The sequence below is a fragment of the Furipterus horrens genome, unplaced genomic scaffold, assembly GCF_987537825.1.
Source record: "Furipterus horrens unplaced genomic scaffold, mFurHor1.1.pri manual_scaffold_3, whole genome shotgun sequence".
Classification (NCBI taxonomy): Eukaryota; Metazoa; Chordata; class Mammalia; order Chiroptera; family Furipteridae; genus Furipterus; species Furipterus horrens.
The window spans coordinates 114,650,904-114,662,135 of record NW_028327173.1 but is presented as its reverse complement, the minus strand read 5'-3'; positions in this window follow the sequence as shown (position 1 = coordinate 114,662,135).

Genomic DNA, 11,232 nt, shown 5'->3' with positions numbered 1-11,232 from the left:
AAAGAGGAGAAGATTTGCTTTTTCCTGTTTGCTTGCTGTTCTGTAAGGGTTGCCTTCACAGCTCTGGCAGCAGTGGTCTGCTGTCACAGTCAGCTTTACTTCATCCTAAAACCAATTTGTCAAAATCTCTCCTAAGGCCAGCCAGCTAGCCCTGCGCCTGGATGAAAGTCTTGGCTCTCCTAGGAGGTCCTTTCTTTTCACTGCTGAGGTGCTGAAAAAATTCTCTGAACTGTTTTATTTTTCTCTGAATCCTAGGGATGGTAGCTACTTCTTGTGTTAGCTCAATGTTTTACTTTTTCAGTATTCCAATATCTATTTAACCAGTTCTCTCTACTAAATGCATCTGTGTTGAAAATACTTAGAATGCTTTTTGAATTCCTGCCTAGAGCCTAAGTGATGGAAGACAAACACAAATTCCTTTTCACCAAAATATATTACAGTATTCCCTCACTTATCGCGGGTATTAATTTCTAGACACCCCCACAATAGGTGAAAATCCACAAAGTAGGATCCTTAGATTTATTTTAGTATTTATATATATTTTAAGGCTTTATAAACCCTTCCCATACACTTATAAACCATTCCCAGTCCCTTATTAACCTTTCCCACTCCCTTATTACCTTTTCCACACTTTCATAAACACTCTTATATTCTTAAATATATTCTACACTCTGAAACCTATGTAACTTTAACAACATATGTATACAGTACCACAAAATCATGCGATAGAGCAAAAAATCCACAATAAATAATTAAATATAATATTTTTTTAAATCCCACGATACAGTGAGGCCGCAATAAGTGAACCATGATATAGAGAGGGACTACTGTATATCATAACTACATTTACTACTTTTTGAAATACTAAACCATAAACTAAAACTGATTATCTGGATTTTATATAGAAACACAAAGCAATAATGTGACCTTTATTTAGGTAGTTAAAAAGTCACAATACTGGGTTGAAATGAAACATTATTTTCACGTGATTATAAAATATGTAGTTTAAGATTTTAATACTGATTTTCCTGTCTAAGGTCTATTGCAAGAATCCATATATCTGTCAACTTTTGGTTTGGCACATGATTCATTTTTTTCAACCTGATGTTTGATTGACCTCAATATATATAAGTATTTACTTTTATTGCATAATTATTGAATTATGCAAAGTTTTCTTAGAGCTTATTCTTATGTCTAATGAAGTAACTATCATTTAAAGTATTTTAACTAGGAGTGAGGTTAAAATCATTAGCATGCTAAAACAATTGTCTATTAAAACATCATTCAAAGGCCCAGATAATTTTCACTTTATTTTTAAATTTTACAGTAGGTAAATATTTATCTCATTTAAACCAATTACTATATCTGCACTTGTTATTTCTAACAGAATTGTTCACATGCACAGACCGTATTTTAATTCTTTATTAAGGTGTTATTTTTATGAATAGTTATACTGAACTTTGTATTAAGTAACCCATTGAAATATCTAGCTATGCCACTCCATTTCTAAGATGTTTTGAAGCAAAGTGGTTGAAATAAATGCATTATATTCCGAATATTGTATATGTATATTATGTATAACATTATTAAATATTGACTTTTCTGGAAATAATTGGAGTTCCTTCAGGACATGTGCACTTGCATATATATGTGTGTGTGTAGGTGTGGGTGTAAAAAAGAAATAATGAAGCAAGCAGGGTGCAAATACTGTGGAAGTAAAACACTGACATTCAGAAGTGGAAGAAAAATGTCAATTTCCTCAGGGTTTGAAAAACAATGGTTCAAAAGTTAAATCATGCCCATATTAAAAGGCAGTGGTTTTTAAATGAATTAGACTATCAGTAATATCTGTATACTTAATTCCAGTTATGCATGTGTGCACACACAGATTTTGGAATTGGGTTCCTAAATGGTACAAGTCAAATATTTCCAGTTACGAATCTTGTTTTCTGGATTGTAAGCATGCTTAGAGTATAAAAATAGTATCATAAAAGAAGTTTTAAAGCCTTAAATATGAAATTTTTTAAGTTGCCTTCAAGCTGAAAAATAAGAGTCTTAGGGAATTCAGAACATAAGTGTCAACCAGTTGTACCTTGAGTTAGCTAGTAGTTTAGAATGTTAGCCCAGGATTTTTTTTGTTAAACCTCTCTCTCTTTCTCTCTCTCCCTCCCTCCCTCCCTTTCTCTACATTTCCCTCCTTCCCATAAGGTTTGGCTATGTGTGTATGTATCCACACAAGAGGCAGGGTGACAATGTCCTGACATATCTATCATTACACAGTCCTTACCCTTTATAATTTCATATTAAGAGAAAGACTTATACTCCTACTTTCGTAGATCAGCTTTTACCGAGGAACTGTGATTGTCTCTCTTCATATCAAGTGATCTCTTCTTGGGCCAATCACTACAAAAGGAGGAACTCTGGCTAAGTATGGACTATGTGTGTAACCTGATGTCATATTACAAATGTCCTCTCTATCCATATTAACATTTCTTATAGTACAAAGAGTCCTATAATTTATATTATCTTGAGATGAAATATGTAATACTTAACTTCATATTGCCTTGAAAGAGTAAAAAAGAAAAATAATTAGTTGACTTTTGTATTAATAAATGAAGGAATTGTTTATTCCATTTAACATAAATTGTCAAAGTTCAATTGCTTTCCCCCCAAGTTTTTAGGTCTCATATAACAAAATTACTAACCCTGTAAGGGTTAATTTTATTTAATGCTAGCATTTATACTAATTGAAATAATATTTTATAATTTTACAAAAAGTACATGAGCTGATAAACTATATCATTTTCAATATCTATTGTTCTGTATTGTAAATGTTATTGCCAACTTCTGTGCTCTGCCTTGAACACAACCCAGCTAACAGTTGTTATAAAAAAATTCAGAATTTTACAAATCCAGGTTGTCTCCTTATAAATTACTCATTTGGAAATATTTCACATTAGGAAATGTTGAACTCCTAAATGTTCTATAAGTAGCAACTGAAATCCAATCATTCCATAAAGATTTTCAAACTATTACAGTAAGAAAATATTACTGTTGTTTAACTCTAAGTTCCCATAGCATATATCATGTGAACCATTGACTTATTATTTCTTAATATTACTAATTTTATTATTCATTTTATGTGGTATACTTAGTAGCTTTATTTAGACTACTGTCATAGAATTTTATTTTTGATAGTTTTAATAAAATCTGTGTCACATTGTGTTGCATATTATGCATTTCTACAGGAAATTATTTATATTAGAATAAGAGGTTCTATATACACACCTAAAAATACTTATGAATTTTTAAATTCATAATATTTTAATTCCAAATACAAAGAACTCAGTATATTCTCCAATATATTAATTTAAATAAAGCATAGTCCAGTAAGTAATTTAAAATAATTTTATTCTAAATTGGTAATTTTACAAGTATTCTCTCTTTTGAGCCATTTTCCTATATATTTTATAGTGTATTAGATTTAAGAAAGATAAGAAATATATAACATTTAAATCAGATGGCCAAATAAACAAAACACAATCAGTAACTAGAAATTGATTATGCTTCTTTCTGTCTTGCAAGGAAAACTGTCCCACATTTGACCCTTGATTTCACTGCCAGAGATTTACACCAAATCAGTGCATAACAAAAGGATTTCTCTTTGCAAATGTTAAATCCCAACTCATTTTCTTCTGAATCCAACAGTCCTACAGCTTTTCCTCTCTCATCATGAATGGCAGGGTTGTGAAAGCAAACAGCTGTCCCTCCATTATTTTTTTCCATTACATGCTACAGATTGTCACTAGGTTTTATAAATTCAGATTGAACTGAACAGTCTGAAGCAGTTCAGTTCAGGGTCACGTTCCCCGGAATAGCTTGAAATTGTGCATTGCTGGGAATAGAGGGTTTAATCTTTGTGCTAAGGGTCATAAAACTGGATCATCTGGTATTTCAACCATTACTCTTGTGCTGCAGCTAGTTCCTAGGCTATCTGTAAGTTTCACTGATTGAAGGAAAAACCGTCATTTGTTTAAAAGAACAAGGGAAAAAAAATAATGTTGTAACCTGCCTACTACTGGACTTGATTTACTACAGTTCTGCTTCACCGACATATTCAATAAATTGCAATTAGTCCTCACAGACTTAATATTAAAAAACCTATAGGTAGTGAAGTGTACTCTGTGCAATTCAGTCAAGCAAACTAGGGCAATATATTGATGCACATGTGGTACATATTTTAGTGACGTTATTTCTGTTTGACTTGATATTCTCTTCACACAGCAATGTTTCAGCAACTCTAAAAGTGTCCTCCTTTGTAGCTCACCATATAAAAATTCCTTTCTCAACTTTGGGACATAAGGAAAATAAGACACAGAGAATTGGTCTAGGTGTTGATAACACTTTTTATTATACTATATCTTTTGACATTTTGCCTGAATTCTCCTTATGTCAAAAGGTAGAATATTATAGTGAGAGGTCATTGTATTTTCTAGTTTGGGGTTACTTTAGGGTATATCTGTTACAGAAATCATTATTTTATGATTTTTTTTCTTAATTTTAATAATTAAGATTATCCATGGAGTGTGCAGACATGTGCACACACAGAGAAAAAATAATGCGGTCTCTTACAATCAGCCACTTAATGGTGTTTCTGATTAAAGTATCCTTTTTTAAAAACAAAACAAAATAAAAGGACTATTTATGACATCCTTTGAGCCTAAGGTCATATACTGAATTTCTCTTCTGTATCTTTTAAAAACATTCTATTGAATTTATTGGAGTGACATTGGTTAATAAATTATATAGATTTCAGGTATACAGTTCTATAATATATCATATCTGTATATTGCATGTTTGCCCTGGCTGGTTTAGCTCAGTGGATTGAGCGTCGGCCTGCGAGCTAAGTGTCGCTGGTTCGATCTTCCAGTCAGGGTACATCAGAGAAGGAAAACTCTGACTCCAAAAAACCTCTGCTGCCTTGCGGCATACCTCTTCTGGGGAAAGGCTAAGGGAGTAAACCCCGACAGAAAATCCGGAGCCGGAGTCCCTAAGGCGGTTTGACGTTGTAGTCAACACCGGCAACTCCTGCGGCGCACCTGAAGCCAAGCTGTATCGACTCCGTCTTTCCCTTGGATCCTTCAGCTGCGAAGAGAGGGGGGGTCTGCTGCATGGGCAACAGCAGACCCTCCATATCACCCTGCCCAGGCTCTGTAGCTTCAGCTCCACTGGAGAGGACACTCCAGCGTCATCGCAAGATGTCAATTCAACACGGGAGGAGACAGATGCCGTGTCACTCCCGAGTCGGACTGCACAGCCATTCTCGGCGGTGCAGATAGACACTTAAGAAGCTACACCATCGTCTCTCGAGACGGACGGCTGCCGACGATATTGCATGCAGCGCTCACCACCCAAAGTCAAGTCTCCTTCTGTTACCATTTATCTACTCTTTATTCTCTTCTACCTCCCCCTACCCCACCTTTCTTGTAATTACCATACTGTTGTTGGTGTCTATGAGGGTTTCATTTTTTTTTGCTTAATCCCTTCACATTTTACATCCAGTCCCCCCAAACCTCTTCCCGCTGCCAGCTGTCATTCTGTTCTCTGTCTTCATAAACCTCTATTTTGTTTGTTCATTAGATTACACATCTAAGTGAAATCATATGGTATTTAACTTTCTCATTGGCTTAATTAACAATACTCTCCAGGTTCACCCATGCTGTTGCAAAGGGTAAGATTTCCTTCTTTCTACTGCCAAGTAGTGTTTCTTTGTGTAAAAGTACCACAGTATTTATATCCACTCATTTACTGATGGGCACTTGGGCTGCTTCCAAATATTAGCTATTGTAAATAACTTTGCAATGAACATAGAGGTGCATATATGCTTTTGAACTAGTGCTTTGGATTTTTTTAGATATATTCAAATAAATAGAATTGCTGGGTCATAAAGCAGTTCCATTTTAAACGTTTTGAGGAAACTCCATACTATTTTTCACAATGGTTATGCAAACCTACATTCCTAACAACAGTGCACTAGGGTTCCCTTTTCTCCACATTCTCACCAACAATTGCTGTTTATTGTTTTATTGATGATAGCCATTGATTTTAATTTGAATTTCTCTGATAATTAGTGACCTTGAGAAACTTTTTATTTTTCTATTGTCCATCAGTATGTTCTCTTTGAAAGTGTCTATTCAGGTCTTTTGACTATTTTTAAATTGGGTCATTTATTTTTATGGTGTTGAGTTATAAGTTCTTTATAAATTTTGGATATTAACCCCTTATCAGATATATCATTGGTGAATATGTTCTCTCATTTAGTATGCTGTCTTTTCATTTTGTTGATGGTTTCCTTTGCTAGGCAAAAATTTTATTTTGATGCAGTTCCATTTTTTTCATTGTTTCTTTTATTTCCCCTGCCAAAACAATATATCATAAAAATATATGACTGTGAGAAATGCCCGAGATTTTATTGCCTATGATTTCTTCTAGGACTTTCATGGTTTGGGTATAACATGCATACCGTTAATACATTTTAAGTTTATTCTTGAGTATGGTAAATGAAGTTGGTCTAGTTTACTTTTTTTCCCCCAACACCATTTATTGAATTGATTATCTTACCCCATTTTATGTTCCTGCCTCTTTTATTAAATATTAATTGACCATTAAGTTGTGGGTTTATTACTGGGCACTCTATTCTGGTCCTTTGATCTGTATGTCTGTTTTTATGCTAGTACCAGGCCGTTTTGATTACTATAGCCTTGTAGTAAGTATAGTTCATTGTTAGGTGCATGATTTCTCGAAATTTGCTCTTCTTTCTCCAAACTTCTGTATCTATTCAGGGTCATTTGTGATCCCATATAAATTTCTGGAATACCTGTTTTAGTTCTGTGAAATATGCCATTGGTATTGTGATAAGAATTGCATTGAATCTATATATATTGCTTCGGGTATATAGCTATTTTAATAATGTTAATCCTTCCTTCCCAGAGAAGGAAAACTCTGACTCCAAAAAACCTCCGCTGCCTTGCGGCATACCTCTTCAGGGGAAAGGCTAGGGGAGTAAACCCCGACAGAAAATCCGGAGCCGGAGTCCCTAAGGCGGTTTGACGTTGTAGTCAACACCGGCAACTCCTGTGGCGCACCTGAAGCCAAGCTGTATTGACTCCGTCTTTCCCTTGGACCCTTCAGCTGCGAAGAGAAGGGGGGTATGCTGCATGGGCAACAGCAGACCCTCCATATCACCCTGCCCAGGCTCTGTAGCTTCAGCTTCACTGGAGAGGACACTCCAGCGTCATCGCAAGATGTCGATTCAACACGGGAGGAGACAGATACCGTATCACTCCCGAGTCGGACTGCACAGTCATTCTCGGCGGTGCAGATAGACTCTTAAGAAGCTACACCATCATCTCTGGAGAAGGACGGCTGCCGACGACGACGACAACGAATCCTTCCTTCCATGAACACAGTATATGCTTCCACTTACTTGTGCTATCTTTACTTTCTTTCTTCAGTGACTACTAATTGTATGAATGTAGGTCTTTTACATCCTTTGTTAATTTATTCCTAAATATTATATTTTTGATGAAACTGTAAATAGGATCACTTACTTAGTTTCATAATTGGTGTAAAAAATGCATCTGATTTCTTAATATTTATTTTTTATCCTGCTACTTTACTAAACTCATTTATCAGTTCTAGTAATTTTTTGCTGAAATTTTTAGAGTTCTCTACATACAGTATCATGTCATCTGCAAGTAATGCCAGTATTATTTCTTCCTTTCCAGTTTGGATGCCTTTTATTATTCGTGTCTGATTGCTGTGGCTAGGACTTCCAGTATTACGTTGAGTAAGAGTGATAAAGTTGACATCCCTATTTTGTTACTGGTATTGAGGAAAATGGTTTGAGTTTTGGACTTACGTAATGTTGGCTGTGGGTTTGTCACATATGGCCTTTATTATGTTGAGGTATTTTCCCTCTATTCCCACTATGCTGAGAATCTTTATGATAAATGGTGTTGGATTTTATCAAATGCTTTTCTGCATTTTTTGATATGGTCATGTGATCTTTGCCCCTCCCATTGTTTAAGTGGTATATCACATTTATTTATTTGTGGACATTATAGCAACTTTGAATCCCTGGGGAAAAAAATCTCAATTGATCATGGTGCTCAATCTTTTAAAGGTATTGTTGGTTCTATTTTGCTAACTTTTTCTTAGAGGTTTTAGAATCTGTGTTTGCCAGAGATATTGGTTGATAATTTTCTCTCTTTGTAGTCTCTTTATCTGGTTTTGGAATTAAGATAATGCTGACTTCATAAAACGAGCTTGGGAGTTTTCTCTCCTCTCGAATTTTTCAGAAGAATTTGAGAAGGATAGGTGTTAGTTCTTTGAATGTTTGGTAAAATTCACCTGTGAAGCCATCTGGTCCAGGACTTCCATTTGTTGGGAGTTCTTTTTATTATTATTATTATTATTACAGTTTCAATCTCATTAGTTATAATCAGTCTATTTAGATTTTCTGATTCTTTATGATTCAGTTTTGGAATACTGTATGTTTCTAGGAATTTATCCATTTTTTTCCATATTGCCCAATTTGTTGATATGTAGTTGTTCATAATATTTTCTTATGATATTTTGTATTTCTATGGTGTCAGTTGTTACTCCTCCTTTTTAATTTTGATTTTCTTTATTTGGGTCCTCTCACTTTCTTTCTTGATGAGTCTTGTTAAAGGTTTGTTAACCTTGTTTATCTTTGAAAGAACAAGTTCTTGGTGACATTGATCTTTTGTACTGTATTTTGTTTATTTCTGCTCTTAAAGATTTTCTTTCTTCTATTCAGTTTGGGCTTTGTTTGTTGTTTTTCTAGTATCTTTATGCATAAAGCTAGATTGTTTACTTGAGATTTTTCTTGGTTTTTTCTTTTTTTTTTTTTGAGGTAAGCCTGCAATACTATGAATTTCCCTTGAAGTATATCTGTAATACTATGAATTTCCCCCTCAGGACTGTTCCTCCTCTGTCCCATAGATTTGGGGTTGTTGTGTTCTCATTTTCATTTGTTTTAAATTTTTATTATTTTTTTCATGATCTCATTGTCAACCCCCATTCATTGTTTAGTAATGTGTTACTTAGCCTCCAAGTCGTTGTGGGTTTTTTTTTTTTCCCAGTTTTTTTTCAACTGCTTGATTTCTAGTTTCATATCATATTGGCCATAGAAGATGCTTGATATGATTTTAATTTCTTAAATTTATTGAGCATTGTATTGTGCCCTAATATGTGGTCTATCAAGAGAATGTTGCATGTGCATTTGAAAAGAACATATATTCTGCTGATGTGGAACAAAATGCTCTGAAGGTATTAGTTAAATCCATTTGATCTAGTGTGTCATGTAACCCACTGTTTCCTTGCTGATTTTCTGTTTGGAATATTTACCCATTGAAGTCAATGGGGTGTTAAAATCCCCTATTATTATTCTATTACTGTTGATTACTGTTTATGTCCATCAAGATTTACTTTACATATGTAGGTGCTCCTATATTGGGTGCATAGATATTTATAAGCATTATATTCTAATTTCCGGTTGCTTTCTTTATCATTATATAGTGTCCTTCTTTGTCTATTATTATAGTCTTTGCCTTAAAATTATTTTGTCTGGTATAATTATTGTTACCCCAGATAATTTTTCATTTCCATTTGTGTGTAATATCTTTTTGCATCCCTTTACGTTTAGTCTGTGGGTATCTTTCATTTTCAGGTGGGTCTCTTGCATATAGCATATACTTTGGTCTTGCTTTCTTATCATTTGGCTACACTATATCTTTTGATTGCAGCATTTAAGCCATTTACATTAAATTGATTATTGATAAATACATATTTATTGCCATTTTATTGTCTATAATTATGTTTCTCTGTTTCTTTTCTTTTTCCTTTTCCTTAAATAAGACCTTTAACATTTTTTATAATACTTGTGTGGTGGTGATGAACTCCTTTAACTTTTTCTTATTTGGAAAGCACTTTATTTCTCCTTCAATTTTAAATGATAGCCTTGCTGGGTAAAGTAGTCTTGATTGTATGTCCTTGTTTTTCATCACTTTGAATATTTCATGCCAATTTCTCTGGTCTGAAATGTTTCTGTTGAGAAATCAGCTGACAGTTATATGGGAGCTCCCTTGTAAGTAACTAAGTAGTTTTCTCTAGCTGCTTTTAAGATTCTGTCTTTTTCTTTAAACTTTACCTTTCTAATTATAATATGTCTTGGTGTGGACCTCTTTGGGTTATCTTATATGGGACTCTACTCTCTGGCCTTGTGTGTCCTTTTGTTCACCAGGTTAGAAAAGTTTTCAGTCATTATTTCTTCAAACAGGTTCTCAGTCCCTTGCTATCTCTCTTCTCATTCTGGTACCATTATTATGGAGATATTGTTATGCTTTGTGTTGTTCCAGAGATTCTGTAAACTATCCTCATTTTTTTATTCTCTTTTTTTTTTTTTGCTGCTGTGATTGGATGTTTTCTTTTACATTGTCCTCCTAATCACTGATACAATCCTCTGCTTCATCCAAACTTCTGTTTATTAATTCTAGTGTATTCTTCATTGTAGATATTGTATTCTTTATTTCTGACTGCTTATTTTTAATGGTTTTTATGTCCTTTCTCGTGTTGTTGAAGTTCTCACTAAGTCCCTTGAGCATCCTTATAACCAGTTTTTGAATTTTATAACTTGTAAATGGCTTGCCTACTTTTCATTCAGTTTTTTATTTTTCCTAGAGATTTCCTCTGTTCTTTCATTTGGGTCATGCTTTTTGTCTCACCATTTTGTCTGCTTCTTTGTGTTTGTTGCTATGAATTAGGCAGATATGCTATGTCTTGCAGTTTTGGTAAGGTGGTTTCATGTAGTAGGTGTCTTGTGGAGCTCAGTGGCCCAGTCTCCTTGAGCACTTGAGCTTTGTGCTCCAGGAATGTCTTTTGTGTGTGCTAAGTGAGGCCTCCTCTTGTAATTGAGCCTTGATTGTTATTGGCCTATTCCTGTACTATGTCAACCTTCTGGCTGGTTGACTGTGAAGATCAACCTGGGCCACAGTGTAGAACCTGCTGTGCAGGTGCTGGCCACCTGAAGCAGAATTTGCCTCAACTGGGTCTGGAGCCTGCAGGGTTTTCCCTTTGAATACGTCTCTTGTGAAGCTAATTGCATCCTGCTCTGATGTAATCTGAAGGTTGCCATTGGGTGTGTCTACT